Source organism: Heterocephalus glaber, unplaced genomic scaffold (genome assembly GCF_053883595.1).
Source record: "Heterocephalus glaber isolate CG9 unplaced genomic scaffold, H.glaber_assembly_v1.0 deba00001606, whole genome shotgun sequence".
Taxonomy (NCBI): domain Eukaryota; kingdom Metazoa; phylum Chordata; class Mammalia; order Rodentia; family Bathyergidae; genus Heterocephalus; species Heterocephalus glaber.
This window is the reverse complement of record NW_028258377.1, coordinates 7481934-7499299: the sequence shown is the minus strand read 5'-3', so window position 1 is coordinate 7499299 and position 17366 is coordinate 7481934. Positions and strand designations below refer to the sequence as shown.

General features: G+C 35.9%; 1 protein-coding gene across 3 annotated transcripts in view; it reads left to right on the top strand.

Annotated features, from left to right (window-relative positions):
• The window catches only part of Kcnn2 (potassium calcium-activated channel subfamily N member 2), a 490128-nt gene that overhangs the window by 210370 nt on the left and 262392 nt on the right, over positions 1-17366 (top strand). For 2 of the 3 annotated variants that reach the window (XM_021238384.2, XM_021238373.2), the window contains exon 3: positions 12297-12381. The exons of the other annotated variant lie outside the window; for it this stretch is intronic. The gene's annotated coding sequence lies outside the window, so the exon portion shown is untranslated. The remainder of the gene's footprint in view (positions 1-12296; positions 12382-17366) is intronic. 3 annotated transcript variants of the gene reach the window in all.

The following is a 17366-nucleotide window of genomic DNA, read 5'->3' as shown; positions in this document are numbered from 1 at the left end:
ATGCAAATTACCTTTGGCCTCTGCAATTGCAAGAGGTGCTCAAAGTGGTGGCCATCAGCTTCCAGACATTTATTAGTAGGGTGAGCTGCTATGGGTAACCTTGGTCATTGAGATTGCTGAACATAGATTTTCAATTTCTTCTCTAAGGACCAGCATCATTTATGGTCCTCCATACCAGGGTAGCACCATCTGTTTAAAAAAAATTATATTATTTTGCTTTTTCTGAAGTCTGTATACAGCTTTTTTGGCATTCTCTCTCTCTCTCTCTCTCTCTCTCTCTCTCTGTCTCTGTCTGTCTGTCTGTCTCTCTCTCTCTCTCTCTCTATATATATATATATATAAAATTTGGGATAAAATTTGTGTGTATCTATATGCATCTTGACCCATAGAAAACAAACCATAAAAAAGCCTAGATATAGAAGATATTTGATTATTAAAGAAAATATGAACTATTATAAAGTACTCAAATATGATTCAAACAATAAATGTCTAGATAAACTCTATTGTCACAAAAATAGCAATCACTCAAAAAAATCACATAATTTAATGTAATTGTACTCAGCATTTCAAGGATTTCTTTTGGAGTAGGTTAAAATCATTTTAAATAATAGAAGGATAAATGATTTAGATAATACCCAAAATACCTCCAATAAAGTACAAAAATGATCATGTGGTAAAAATTAAAATGTATAGAAAGTTAGTGTATCAAAACACTGCTGTGTTTTCACAAGAATCTCAAGAACATGTGGGAAATGATCATATAATAAGGATAAACTTTTAATTCAATGCATAAAGGGTGATTTATTTAATAAAGAATAGTGTCATGCAGAAGAGAAAAAAGTAAGGGATTTATCTTTCACAGTATCCAAAAATATAACTTACATTGAATATCCAAAAAATAAAAATATTAAAAGAAAATTTACGAGACTATTCACATAATTCTAGAGTATAAGAGATCATTAAAATTAGACACTATCCCCAGAAAACTTTAAAGTATATTGGACTATTAATTCCTTAAAGCATGTATAGTTATTTAGAACCATGAAAAGAAATGTCTAAGACTTTTTCCATTTGCAAGTTGACAATTTAGCCTGACACAATTTCATGGGTGCTTACAGATTTGATTTCTGCTTCAGAGACAAGGAAGGACATCATTACTCATAGAGGTAGCTGTAGTATTAGCAATTTCTTGTTCCTGTTTCATTTTTTAAATTAATCTTATTGGTACATTTTAAGTATAAAATATAATGACATTAATCATTGGAAATTTGTACCTTTACATAATCTCTCTTGGTTCTTATTTTTTTCCTCATTCCCCTGACCTCCCTTCAACTCCTCCACCCTTCTCTATTTACAAAGATCCCTTTTGTCAGGTTGAGGTAGAGATCGTCTATTCCATTTTTCTGTAGAGTTTTTATCATGAACGGATGTTGAATTTTGTCAAATTCTTTTTCTGCATTTATTGAAACAATCATATGGTTTCTGGCCTTAGCTCTATTAATATGGTGTATTACATTCATTGATTTGCATATGTTGATCCATCCCCCCATCCCTGGGATGATTGCCACTTGGTCAGGGTGTATGATCTTCTTGATGATCTTCTGCATTCTATTTGCCAGTATCTTATTAAGGATTTTTGCATCTATATTCATTAGTGAGATTGGCCTATAGTTCTCTTTTACGGTTGGGTCTTTCCCTGCTTTGGGGATCAAGGTGATGCTTGCTTCCAGGAATGAATCTGGGAGTATTGCTTCCCTTTCAGTTTCATTGAAGAGTTTAAACAGGAGTGGCAGTAGTTCCTCTCTAAATATCTTGTAGAATTCAGCAGTGAAGCCATCAGGACCTGGGCTTTTCTTAGTTGGTAAGATTTTAATTACATTTTCAATTTCATTGGTTGATATATTGTTGTTTAGAATTTTTAGGTCTTCTTCGTTCAACTTTGGTAATTCATATGTATCTAGGAATGTGTCCATTTCTTCTGTGTTGTCCATCTTATTGGCGTATAGGTTCTTGAAGTACGTATTGATGATCCTCTGGATTTCTGCTGGGTCTGTTGTAATTTCACCCTTTTCATTCCTATTTGCATGGATTTGGGTCTTCCTTTTTTTGATAAGGTTGGCTAAAGTTTGTCAATTTTGTTTATTCTTACGAAGAACTAACTCTTGGCTTCATTGATTTTTTTTATTATTATTGTTAGTCTCCTTGCATTGATTTCTGCTTTTCTGTTTCTTTTAAAAAAAATTTATTGGTACATTTTAGATATATAATATAATGACATTCATCATTGGAGATTTGTACCTTTATATAATATATCTTGATTCTTATTTTTTCCCCATTCCCTTGCCCTCCCTTCAACCCCTCCACTCCTCCGTATTTACAAAAACTTTGTTTCCATTTTTTCATTTTCTCATATTAATTCCATTCCCCTCTTTCCTTTCCCCTACCCCTCTTACTTCCCCTTCCCCTTTGCACCTTTTCTTCCCATTATCTATGAGCCCCAGTTCTAACATAAAGACCTGGAGAAAGTCAGGTAACACTTATAAACACAATGAGTTAGAGAAGAGTTACCCTGAGCACAGGAAAGCTGCATTTTAAAAATGGATAATAAACATGTCTGTTCTTCACTCTCCAGGAAGGCATTATCTCTATCTTCCATAGCTGTTCTCTTTACAGATATCCTTGTAAAGAGAGAACAGAGCAAAGGTTTTCAAGGCTTCTGCTGTAGACACACTGCTTGTCAAGAGATTCACAGTAAGCTGCTTCCAACAATAATAGAGACAAAGTCAAAGGTGGAATAAGTGCCATAAAAATACTTATAACACATACAATAAACAATGAATTTCCCTGAAATGTGTTTAATATGCATATTTTGACCAAGAAATCCCATGTCAATAATCCAGTTCTCCATAAATATTTATTTACATGGTCATTTACATAAGCATTGTTTTTAGTGACACTAGCTGAGACACAACTGAATGCCCATCAAAAGAAGAAAGATTACAATAATTCAAATATTTCTCTATTCAGTCCTTAGAAAAACCAGTGCTAGATCTATTTCTGTTGAACTAGAAAGAAATCCATTTTATGATAAAAAAGAAATATCAGAGTAAATGTTAGGAAGAGAAGGAGAAAGTGAATGAAGGACAGAAGGAAGGAAAGAAAGGAATAAGACAGAAAGACATCTATCTGTATTTATATTTTTGTGAACATGAGAGAAAGAGGTAGAAAAATATATTACCATTGACTTCTTGAGGTCAATTGTTAGCTTTCTAAAAATGCTGTTCATCCTTGTGCTATTTCCTCTATTACAGACTATGTAACAAAAGAAAAAGAAAAAATTACATTTTCTGTAACTTTGGCAGTAAAGGAGTCTCAGCATGATTTGTTTAGGACTCATTCATTTTTGTGCTCATTAAACAACTATTATTCTTGTCTTTATGTCAAAGACTTTTAGGCACCAAAGTATATAGTAGTAAACAAAAATTCTCTGCCTTTATGGAACTTAAATTTTAGTGAGAATGCCAGAAAATACAAAAATAAACATGAAATATGTACTCATAAAAAATCTTGGTACCTACCATATTTCATACTGAACCCCCTCAAAACAAAACCCTAAGTCATAGTAATTTGTATTGTGAATTAGAAGAAAGACATTTTAAGTTTTAAGTTAAAAGGAAACAAAAAGGTTAATAAAAATCTACCATGATATATGATCTCATCTCAGGCACATAGCTTAACAACTCACAAATATATTTACTTATATTATCGGCAACCACAGCAGATTTCATGAGCAGGAGTAAACAGGAAATAAGCAAGCTTTCATGCAGGGTATTTTATTCCTGTAAAAGCTCAAGACAGTCTTCAACCACTGCAGGAGATCAGTACTGGATCTTAAAAGAGGATTCACTGTACGACAAGAGCAGACAGTGTGGACTGAGATGCATGTGAGTTGTCCTGAACGAAGCAGTCCCTCAAATCTAGAACTAATAGGAGAGGTTAAAGTGACAATCATTTTTCTGTTGGAGCAGGTAGTAAACAGACTTTGAAAGTAGCATCAATTGAACTTCTGATCTTAATGGAAAGAAAGATTGTTTTTGCTTGTTTGTATAAAAAAAGGAAAATGATTTTGAAAAGTATATGAACTTCTGCAGACATCAGGCCAGATGTGTTTCCTTGCTGAAGTTTGTAATGACAGCAACAGATTCCCAGGCTGGTATTTATGTCTTCATGCAAATACAATCTGAAGCTTTATTCATTTGACCTAATATGCAGGTGAAGGGTCTCTAAAGTCATAAATAGAAGTTCATTTTCTTAGGGAGTTTGTTATCATTTAAAGTGATGATTTTGTCCAGGACCTCCTAGAACTCCTAGTCTATTCTGTAAATTAGTGATAACTATGCAGATGAAACCCTTCCATAAAAAAGCAAAAATGTTAATGGCTGTCAAATTACTAAGCATAAAAGCCAAGAAATAATAGGTTTATAATGCATTAGCTGTTTAAAAAGAATTGTCAATTAAGTTGCTCAGCCATTTGCAAACAAATTCATCAGACAAAAGCAGACACTGCTAAAATATTTAAATCCTAAAAATAAAAGAAGATTAAGTGTCAAAGTTGATGAAAACAAATATCCCATAGTAAAACCAGGAAATGTTCTTCCTTAAAAAAAAACCTCTACTGCCTTCATTGCAATATCACCCAGTATGTGGGTAAAGGGGTAGAGAAAAATTTGGGTGTCTGGCAAGACTTGAAATGGCCTGAATGTTGGCAGAATTATTGGGAGATGTGGTATGTCCCTAGGCACATAATACAACACCTTACATTTACGTAGCATTTTATATTTCACCAAATGCTTTTACATATACTACCTAAGCTTTCTGAGACTGTTTTACTGACAAAGAAACTAAGTTCAGAGAGGGAAGATGAATGGCCCAAGTGTACCCAACCACTATATCAAAAGTAGATTTTCTAATTTCCCACACAGTATGCTTCAGCCACACTACGGCTGTAGTTTTGTTTAAAGCAGACCAGAAAAGTTGCTTGCCTGTCTGCTCTAGAACAATTTATCGAACTGCAAAATGACAATATAAGTAATTTTCCTGACAAATTCCAGTGTTCTTTCTCAAAAAAGAAAAAAAAAATAGAATCCGTGAGATTATTCAGTTCAAGAGATTCGTTTCACAGAGAAGGAAAATGAAGTCTGAGAAGAATAAGTAACTTTCCCAGGGACATTTAGCAAGTTGAAGAGTTGGGACTAAAAGTCTTTTCTTAAACACCAAGCCCTCAAGTACTTTTTCTGCACTCCTGTGCTGCCCTGACCTTGCTCAGCACCCTGATTCCCTTGATACTTTTACTAAACCATCAGAGAATTCACTCTGAAGTTGTTACATCAATTAGCCTCAAACCCCTCGGGGATATTAGACATATAAATAGATTTTCTGAGGTAGAAATTATTTCTTGGAGGATCACATGGTCTTGCAGCTCCAGTACAAAATCTTTGATCTGTTAGTTGAATTTTTCCTGAGCTTCATTCCTGCCTGCATGAATGGAAGCCCCTCTCTATAAAATTACCTTAGTAAATACTCAAGTATTTCTCTGAGATAAAAATGTGTCTAGTAATAAAGAAGCCAGGAAATACTTGCTTCTGTTTAATTTTGTTTACTTGTACTCATAAAACATACTCAGTAAATGTAGTTTGGAGTGATTATCTTGGTAAATTTTTTTATTGCTTTCGGCAGTAAGAGACATCTAAATTTTTGGACAAAGCATTGTGTTTTGGAAATTTTAGAAAAGAAATATAATGCCAAGATTATTTTTCATGTTTATGACTTTCTGTCTAGTATAATGATGTATTTTGGCCAATAAACTGAATCTAGACTAGAATGACTAAATTATTGAAAACCTGAAAAACTCTACAGTGATCAATAATTATTCCACATTAAATCAACATTAGTATTATATAAAAGTAAATGTCTAATATTTTGTATCATACTGCTAAGTCTTATTGTACTTTGATGGCTGGCTAAGCAAGTACTTGTGATTGTTATATACCAACACAATTTCCAAAACTGGTTAGTTACTAACTTTGAAATGAAGAATGCAGTGTTATTGTTACTGCATTAATAAGCTTCAACAAATTCTGCTTTTATTAACTAACTTAATAGTAATTTTTCAAATCTACATTGGCCAACTATTGGAATGCTTTTAATGGAGAAGGCAAAAAAAAATAACACTTTTGTTGGAATGTGCTTTCTCTTATTTGTTGCCTAGGAACGGTAAGGCTGTGCCACTCTCTGGTGACTGGGATTAAAGCATGGGATGGGTAAGAGGGTGCTGGAATTCCCCGCTGAATCTCCTGTGAGGGCCAGTTTGTGACCCCTGCCTGCATCCTCTCACTGCTCTCCTGAGGATAAATTTTGGTCACTGTATGCTCATAAATGTTCCAGAAGGTCCATTTAGAGTAAAAATTATCACTCTCCTATAAAATGTTGTTATTTACATCTTGAACCTTTGTTTCACTATTGGCAAGCCCCCTAAAAGTCAGCATTGATAAAAATGTGGCCTAACATGTGTTGTTGGTTTCTAAACATTTTTTTAATGAAAGGACCAGGATTGAAAATAGGATCCACTTTCAACTTGTGTAGTAAATGATTATGTAAACTACAAAAATAGTTATCTTGCCTAATCTTCTCTGCAGCCTAAACTTGCTAAAAATATGCTCATCCATCCCCTTCTGTGAGAGATTTTGACAGTCTTGACCTTTCATGAATTTAAATATAATTCTTCTCTGCTTTACTTCAGTAAGATTATGTGGTGATGTCCACAGCTGTGTGTATCTAGAACTTTGTACGTAGGACAGGTAGTGACTTGGTAGGTATTGAAGTCGATGTGGAGAACCTGAGCTTGTGATGTTGATTCATAAGGGTCACCAAAACTTGATCAAAATAAGATGTTTTAGGTTTGGAAAGAGCATGGGGAGAGGAGTAATGCGCTTGTAGTACAAGTCATCCTCTAGTATCAGAAAGAAATATTTGTAAATTGAAACAGAAACCTGCAAATGGTTCTCACTTTGCACATTTGCACAGCAGCACAGGCTTGTCATAACAACTGTGAAGCCTAGAAAGAGATCTCAATGATCAATGAGGAAAAATTAATTGTCTCATCACATTTAAAACTTTTTGTTAAAACTTATTACTTACTATCAGATATAAACATATAAGAAATTTTAAAATTATTTATTTACCATCCTATAATTTAAAACATTAGAAACATTGAGGAATTAGTGTTTTATTTCTTTGTAAGAAACTTTTAAAAGTATTTTGAACCATATTCGATCCTTTCTTTTTGCCATACGCTTTACCATATGAAGCAAACGACTTCTATGCCTTGGTGAATTGTCATACTCCTTTCTCAGGAAAGATCAACTTCCAATAGTTCATCCTTTACATTTAAGTGTCATGAAGTCACTAGGAATGTTTCTTTGACTTGGAACATTTTGCTATTATCACTTTTAGAGCATCTCCATCCTTACCTCTCTAAGGACACCTTTACCAAGCTTCTCTTGCTGCACATGAGTCTTCTAAACATTGACACTCCCATCACCCTGCAATCAGGATAGATATGGTAATTTTGCTTCCAGCATTATCACTTTGCTTTGCTACAGTTTCATCTTTTTTGACCATCTCTCTCTGTTGAACACCATTTCAGTAAATTGCTGTGTGGGTTTATCAGCATAGCTACATACTGTGTGTGAGCTGAATGGCAGATTTGCAGTGAGCAGTCAGTGGCAGACTGAAAGCTAAAGCCTGTGTGTGAACTGAAGATCTAGCAACAGAGTTTTTACTTTATGCCATTTCATAGTAAATATACCATGGTAACTGAAACTTCAACAGTATGTTTGGGTCCTGGTATTCCTTAACCTAACTGTGGTAACAAATCCATGCATAGCTAAACAATGAAAAGAGAAGACAGCATCATTCCATAATGATTATAAAATATATTTGGACTAAAGATAACCCAATAAAGCAAAGAATAATACTCATGCAAAGGAGCACCCTGGGATAGATTGGATCCCCTTAGAGGAATGTCTGTTTGTATAGCAGACAGACAAACCACAGACTTGTGGAAAAATCTGGGAGAGGAAAACATATGGGATAGATGTCAGCTGGGGTTTGTCCCAGGATAGATCTGACCAAAGGAAATCAGAGAGTGTTGGGAGCCATTCTACATAATTCTAGGAAAAATCATTTCACCTGGGGATTCCTTATCAGCTTAACTCATTCTACTATTGTAAGAACATTTTGCTCATCTCATCATTCTAATCAATTTAAGCTTCTCATTGACCTAAAATCCTCATCAGCATAAGATCCTCATCGTCATAGGATTACTGTCACCCTCCAAGTTATCTGATACTTCCTCCGATTATAAGATCCTTGTCAATTTAGGATTATCACCATTCTCTGACTCATCTTATACTCCCTACGAATCCAATAAACAGTGGCAAGGTCGGAGTGCCTTTGTCTTTGCCCACTCTGAGGCACTGACCTCCCAGTCCCCCATATACTTTGAAATTACACAAGTCTCGACTGTCTTTTTTTATTCAGCCCTCAGTGACCCCCTTTCTAGGCAGTTAGAGGATTGATCACCCTCTGATAAGAGAGGACATAAAGAAAATTACAAACCCCAAGCATTACCTAAGAGGCTAGAGTTTGTAAGTGCAGGTGAGACACTCTCTGGAAGCACTTCAAAATAGCACATGTATCGGATTACTTGAAGATGTATCTGAAATTAAGATTTTGCAGTTGCTGTTGGAGTGAGAGCCAGAGAAAAGTAGTTTTCCAAATTGCTATCCAGTTTTGCTCTTCTGCTGGGGTGACCTGAAAAATACATTTAACTACTTGACTTATAGCTTTAGGAGTGAAATGGAACCATAGGTAAAGTGGAGTCTTGAAAGACTGTGCAAGAGGCTTCTTGCAAGATGTCTTTGGAAAGCCTCTACAGGTATTTTTACTTCTAAATGATATTTTTCAACTGTGGGAGGAAGTTAAGTGATTTGTTGAGGTATTAAGTAGCAGTATAAGCTCTACACAATTTGTGATATTCACAAATATTATAGTTTTATTTAAATATGGGTAAATCTTGTGTGCAGCAATTATTGTAGTATCTACTTTTGTGGACACTCACTAATATGGTAGTGTATCTTTATGAACTGGTCTATGAATAGTGAGTAGACCCATGACCATCATCAAAGGGTTGTAGAAAAAAGCCATCTCTTACCATTTTTCTACCTAAGAGAGAGCTTATGCAGCTCTGGTGGCATTTCAATGACTCCAGACTGCATTTCTTAAACCTTCTCTACTAGTGCAAAACTTTGTAAATGTCTGTTGTAGATGGATGTCTTCCCTTCCATGAAGAACATGAAGTGCCTGGTCTGTCATGCTAGAGTGACCCAAAAGGATGACAAGGAATGGGCTGGCATCCTGCCTTTTCTTCTGAGGCAGCAGGAGCTCAGTCTGGGACAGGTTAACCAATGAGGCCAGCTGCATTCCCTGGGATGGTGGCAGCTGAGTGAACCAAGAGGATACTCTGTAAATGTTCAATGTTTGAAAGAAAAAAAGATGCCGGTGCCAGCTGCCAAGGTGGCTTTGTTCCCTGCTTTTGTGCAAGCCATTCCCAATAAGGCTTGGGTGGCAGAATTTCGTCGTGCCAGTACATAGTGGCAATAACTCATCTCAGAGGTGGAAAATTCCAGCACGAACATACCCTCTGTGCTTCCACACTACCACATCACCCTCCTGTCCACCCACCCCCAGGGCAAACTTTGGTTCCACACTCCATAGTGGGGCAATAGTGATTCATTCTCAGATAAGCACAGTGAAGGGGCTAGTGAAACATCTATGCTATATTCTTTCTCCCTCATGAAAGCAGAAAGATCAGATCTAGATTCTAAAAACTAACATTTTTTCAGTTAACTTTTATGGTTTCTATTTTCCATACAGTGCTATTTTGCGAATTTTTTTTCCCCATTAAGTTTATTGGTACATTTTAGGTATAAAATACAGTTACATTCATCATTGGGATCTTGTACCATTACATGAGTATCTTGGTTCTTATTTTTTTCCCTTCCCTTGCCCTCCCTTCACCCCCTCTACCCTTCCCTATTTGCAAAGACTTTGTTTCCATTTTTTTCCTTTTCTCATATTTTTCTTTTCCCTTTTCTCCTTTCCCCTACCCCTCCCACTTCCCCTGCTCCTTTATACCTTTTCTTCCTGTTACACAATATCAATTATACATTTTTTAAATTACAATATCAAGATCTAGGAGACATTACCACAGATTTTACAGAATTTAAAAGGATATAGAAAGCATATTACAAAAATCTGTTTTGAAATAAATTTGACAACTTTTAAGAAGTACCTTGGAAGACAAATTTTGCGTATTTAGAAAAAATAGTGTTTGGTCTTTGGAGTAGGAAAACCTGCTGAGTCAGGAGTCTGTGACCTAATAGGAGGGGTCTGTCTACAATGTTGGCACACTTACACCTACTTAGTAGGGTGTTGATAAAATGTTGTCTTTTATATGCCTTCTCAAAAATGTCTGATTTCTAGTCCTCACTCTAGTCCTAAAGTATCTGAAGCTCAGAAGAGTCTGTAACCATCCCAACATAGGTTACTTGGCTAGCATTGGAGAACAACTTGTAGGCTTTTGTAAAGCACTTAGCAGTCTACCTGGTGTTTAAATGGTAGGTATTAATGCTATTGTTATTTTATTGTCCTGTAAAGAAAAGGCTAAAATCATACCATGGAAACTGGAATATGGATGGTTCTATAAAGCACAAACTCTAGAGCCCAATTGGCTAGGTTAGAGTACTAATTTTTCCATCTTGTTGTCTAACCTTGAGCAAGTGAATGATTCTGTTTCCTTATCTATAAATCAAAGATAACAAACAATACTTACTTTCACAATGTAGTTGTAAAAATTACTAGCCCTCAATACATAAATTTGAAGAGACATTTAAAAATTGAATATCTCTGAAATCAGAATGTGCTTTAAATCAATGGTATATCATAGTATTATCCATAATATACTGTTTTCTTTTTTAGTAGTGTACAATGTGATAATGCTTCTTACAGTCAGTGATAGCTTAGATTTAATGAAATATGGTAAATGATTTAATCTATATAAACTGACAAAAGCAGTGCCATAGCAATACTTTAAAAGGGTGGGTATTATTGATAAGTCTGACCCCCACACCCCACCCACCCCAGGAGAGGGTCTCTGGATTTGGTGATATTTGCCTTTTCTAAGTTTAACTGGAAAGCCCCCTTGAGCATCTCAGTATACTTACTTTCAGAATCCAGAATTATTATCTTTTCCTGCTAAGACCTTGGCCCTTACCTCTCCTTCTGATTTCTATCATGACATAGTAGAATTCTAGACTGCTTTTACCTGTTGGATGAAGCTATGGTCATGAATTGTTAGCAACTTTCCTTCATTATCTAGAATGGGTTGAGTTGATTTTCTTGAGGTCCTCTGTTCAGTGCCTTTTTGTGTAAGATTTACATGGAGAGGAAAGGAGAACATGAATGTAGGGGTTTAGTATAATTTAAATGCACATTTCAACGTGAGAGTTGTCTTATCCTCCTAACGATAGTAAGAAAACTCATTACCTCAAAAGAGCGCTAGCCCATGGTAGGTATGCTACTAAATACCTATCGTATCTCTTTTTATTTATTGCCATTAGAAGAGACAAGGCTAATGAAAAATTTTGTTACTTTGAGAGCGTTACACTTAATATAAAATGTATATTTTATACATTTATACAACTTCCAAAAGAATATGTGAAGTGGATAACCATCAAAGGTAAGGCATTTATGGATCAGAGCACAGAGCCTGTCTGAAAGATGCAGAGGGAACAGATACGTCCAAGTGCTTTTTTAAAAAGAAATTGCAATAATTTCCTATGGTAGTGCTTCTGATGATTCCTAAGAAATGAAGGCTAAACGTGTTTCATTTTAAAAAAGACATTACTTAAAGCTTTGTGGAACACATTTTTGGAGGACATAAACATTGAATCTCTAAAGTTCTCAGTACATTTCCAAAAGGCACTTTTTACTGACAATATTATGATAGATTCCTATATACAAAAATAGATCCAGCTATTTAGGCATGAGTTAGGCATAATTTAGACATAAATTAGAGTTAGACTAAATGTATAAAAACTTAAAGCAGTTAGAGCTTTTTAAAAATTCTAGCTTCAAAAAAAAAATGAATGGGAGGCATTTATTTTGTTTTTCAGCAAGAGGTATGCAAAGCTGATTTCCTGCAAAAAACAAAAAACCAAAAAATAATGGATCTGAATATGAAGAGAAGAAGATCTGCAGGTAAGAATACAAATGCTGAAATTTAGTTTCCCGTCTTAAATATTATGGGAATGACTTAGTATCTTGTGACTTCTGATGTATAGAGTATTTTTATTGTGTGAGCTTTTCTAATTTTAGTATATGTGCTGCCTAAGTGAGCACTATCTGAGCTTTCTAATAACACACACAGCCTTGCCCAGAGCTCCAGCATTCTACTGGTTTGTATTATGCATACTAAGTTGTCCCTCAATTTCTGTTGGGTGTGTGTTACAAGACCCCTGTCGATACCAAAATCCATTTGCATAGAACCTGTACACCTCCTCCTGTGTACTTTAAATCATTTCTAGATTCCTTATATCTAATATAGTATACATGTATGCAAATAGTTATTATGCTGTATTATTTAGGGAAATACGACAAGAAAAAATTCTGTACATGTTTAGCACAGTGTTTTGGAATACTTTTCCTGAGTTTGGTGGATTTTTGAATCCATGTGTACAGGGAGCCAACTTATAAAAAAAGTTAAGGATGTACATTTCTAAAAAGAGCCTACTACAGTTTTAGGGAAATTGGAAGAAATCTTCTAATGACAGCATGATTGTGTATCTTTAGTTCTCTATAGCCTTCAATTCCCTGTAGTCTTCTCTATAGTCTATAATAGTAAAGAGATAAAAATTACCAGTCTCATCTGAGCACTTTGGATAAACCTTTAGTAAAAGGAATAATATAAATAAGTTATATTGCTGTGTATCTGATGTCCACCCTGAAAGTCAGAATGCTTCTTCTCTGTTATTATATAATTTTGGGTTTAGGATTGGGGAGCATCCCAGAGCTGCTTCACTGTAGTGGCAGTCTTGTTGGGTTTCTCAGCCCACCCACACTGGGTCTGAGGAGAATTGGATGTGTCTCTCTTACTGAGGAGCAATGCTTGCCTGGTATTGAGCTCATTTTCAAAGATTCTCTATGACCAGAGGTTTAGAAATGAAAGTCTGCTATATCTGCTTTGATGTGTCAGAATAAAATTAGAGGCATTTCTAGCACTTGGATGGAAATGTCAGCTGATAATATGAAAAGTTAGAATGCACAGGGCACATCTCAGTAAGTTTGATGGAAATGGCATCCAGGAGACGGCCTGTAATTGGATACTATAAATGATATAATGAAGTCTATGGCCCTTGATGGAATGCAGGCAAGAGTCTGTGAAACGCACAAGCAGGATTTAGAGTGAGCTATGCCATTGTCTATTATGGACCACACTAAGAGCCACACTGTTCTGACTGAATTTTTCTACTGCCTAAGTCTGGATCTTGTTCTAATCAGAAGGAGTTTGATAGCTCTCTGTAGTTATCCAGTAACCATTCATTGCCTATCTGTAGTGTTGAGTGGGTTATGACTCCCTAACTACAACACATAAACAGAGTGATGCTATATAAGGACATGTCTAGGCGAGATGTTATACAGGATGCTGATGTGGCTTGCCTGGAATGCCACATTTATACCAATATTAAAAATCATGATTTTCTCAAAAGTAGGGACTTCTAGATACTCTGTGTTAATTGAAAGCTCCTGTTGTAGCAGTTCCACTTTGGGTGCTGGTAGCAATCAGGTGGAGCTGAGTAGTACTGACCCTCTTTGAAAGGAGCACTAAGTCTTCCAGTTTCCTTCCTGTCTCTAGTGCTAATTGTGGTGCCAAATGACATCACAACCAGTCTACTTCTCCCATTTTCACTGCTCTTTAGCCTTTTTAGAAGACTAAACATTTGATTTTATAACCTTGACCTATACAGGAGAAACCATGTATTTACTGGAATATCCAAATGCTTACAAAATAGAGCTTGGATTGAATCCTACTATGCTATTAGATGTAAAATTTGAACAACTTGCTTAAATTCTATGAGTCTCAGTTTATAAATCTGTGAAATGAGAATAGGAATATCTACCTTATATGTTGTTTTAGGGATTCAAGAAAATATTTGATGTAGCCTTTGACACAGAGCAATACGAAATAAATGCCAGTTACTATTATTGGTGGTGGTGGTGGTGGTGCTATGATTTGGTGCTTTCTAAGTGCTGTTTAATAGAACAAATGACTTCATTAAGTCTTTGTTTTGATAACATTTAGCAAATTCTTGGTTTCAAAATGAAAACTGTACTAGATATGGTAACATGCCTTCCTCTCTGTTATACATTTCCTCTCTGTTTGCATTTTCTCATAATTACATTATGGTTGATTTGTGTTTTTCTCAAGAAAGTATATATTATTTTGCTTCTTAACTCTGAGTTTACTTTCTTATATGTCACTAGAAAAATAGAATAGTATTTTCTAATAAATTATTTGTGGTTTATATGGCTCTTCTCTGTTCCTTATGCAATACTTTGAAATCTATCTCTATTAGTATTTATTTCATTGTACCTGATCTACTTCTGAGTTGAGTTACTAAAGTGCAACAAAAATCAAGACAATAGAAATACAATAATAGAATGAAGGGAACTAGATATGAAAAGACCCCCTAAGACGAAATGAAAGTTGAGATGTAAAATTTCTTTCTACATTATCTCACATTATCTCATAAAGGAAATTTTATTGTGGAGGAAATACCTACCACATTCCAGAGACTCAGATTGACAGTTTGGAATTTGAACATGGATTTACCCTGTTTTCTTTTTCAACAGTAAATATTATTGTACAAGAAGGACCCCAGAAAGGATGGAAGAAAGTACCATGAAGCATTTTAGTTTGATCCCATTTGAGGATTTCTTTTCTATTTAGCTATCACAGAAGAGCAGAACTAAACAAAGAAACTAGTAATTTATAGATGAATGCATCCTAAAAAATTCCACCTAAATTTTTATAGCTAGACTATTCTTATTCTGAAATGTGATTTTTTTCATACCGCTCTGGGTGGAGGGTGTGTGTGTGTGTGTGTGTGTGGGAGAGAGAGAGAGAGAGAGAGAGAGAGAGAGAGAGAGAGAGAGAGAGAGAGAGAGAGAATGACCACACAAAGAGAAGGGAAGACTGAGAAGTGGGCTGCCATGGCTGTTGGTCTGGCTGACATTTCTTTCCCTAACTGACCTGCCTACTGTTTCAATAAGCAGCTTTGCTGTCACACAAATCTCTTTTATAAGCATATCTTTGCCCTGGCTTGGTAGAAACAGCTTTCTTCCTAAAGGACTCTGCTTCTATTGGAAATAGTCCTTCTTGAATATCCTTTCTGCACATTTAGTGTAATAAACAAGATACTTTAGAGTTTTGCTCAAAGAAGAAAGTAGAAATTTGTCTGTTTTCACCTGAGCAAAACCCAGTGAGTGCCCTCTGTTTTGTCTGGGGTGCAGGGGCAACAGCCCTGCATATTTTCCTTGGTGCCCTCAGTCCCTATAGAAGAGAAGCCTGGACAGAATAATTTAAGGGAGGGAAGATTATTACATGAGAATGGGGGTCAGATGGGAGGAGCTCAGCAAATAAGGAAGTCTGCAGTGTGACTGGGATCAGTTTTCCATCTGGGCTGAGCAGAAGCAGAACAAGGGAGTGCAACAAGTTGGTGAAAGAACTTCATCAGGGCTGCTCACATAAACTCCTGAAAATAAGCACTGGCAGTGTGAGTTTTTCCTCATTTGTTGGAAGTGCTCAGAAATGATACTTTAAGAGAAGGAGGAAATCTGTCCTTATTTCATTGTTATCTCTTCTCATTATAGTTATTCCATTTTTACTCTATTTGCACTGTGAGCTTTCTATGAATAATTATTTTTAGAGAAACATTCATGGTTGTATTAGATTGTTCGATGCTTATTAAATCTTTATGCAGTCCTTATATGTAATTAATCTATGAGTCTCGTTTGCATTTTGCTTTAAGGACCTTTATTTCATCAACAAATGCATGCCAAGTGCACTTCATCAGCAAGGTCATTAAGGGAGGGCTAAAGATGCTTAGCAGAGGAACTTGACAGCTAGCATTTATTTTACTTGATAAAGTTTATAGACCTTTTATTCTGAGATTCACTGACAAAAACACTTTTATCTGGTAAAATTTCTGGAAAAGAAACCACTAAAATAAATTGCAATGTTTTGCTATAGTCTATTTAGAAGGGTTTCTGTCTTAATGAAAAGCACAGAAATACATATGGAAAATGTAAAAATATTCTCAGCATGTCTCTCCATTCTTTATGTTTTTAGATAAGCAAAAATATTTTAAAAGAACTTTAAATGCATCTATATGAAGGGAAAAATTTCTTCCAGAGTATTATATCTCAATCCTGTTTATACACAAGTCAGAAACACTTACTGATCCTCAGATTATAAGGAGCAGCTGCCAGCTTATCAAAAAATGACAAACAGATGGCCAGGCCAGCGGCACCGTCTCCGCACGCGGTGCTCCGCGGACCTTCTTCCCCCGGCAGAGGTCCCAAAGCAAAACACAGGCCTATTTGCAAGAAATGCATTTAGAGGACACCACTGCTTCTGTCCAAAGGAAGATAGAGAAAGTGAACAAACATCTTTCAGCGATCAAAATCCCAGGGAAGACCAGAAAGGGGGCTTTTGCAGCTCCTTCCTCAAGCTCTTTAAAAAGAAGAATGGAACTCAAGACCTTGCACTTCCCAGACAGGTGTGGGACCACTGAGCTACATCCCCTGCGACAATATGCATCCTTTTAACCCCTGTATCCGTGGCCTGGCACTCAAATAGCCGCTAGTGGTGCTCGAGGAAATCTGTCAAAATTTACAGAATACATGCTAAGGAACAGAGACTGCAGTGACTACACACACAATGAAGAAAAAGGCTGAGAAGGCACTAAGCAATGAGAAGGCTACAGCATTCCACAATTAAAAAGGAAACCCCAAAGAAAGGGAGGAATGTGCTGCCTTGAAGAGTTACCACATTATAATATTCAAATACGCAGTTTTCAATAATAGCAACAACGATCTCAAGGCATAAAAAAGTAGGAATATGGGCTGGGGATTTAGCTCAGTGGTTCCGCCGCCTGCCCTGCAAGCGCAAGGACCCGAGTTCG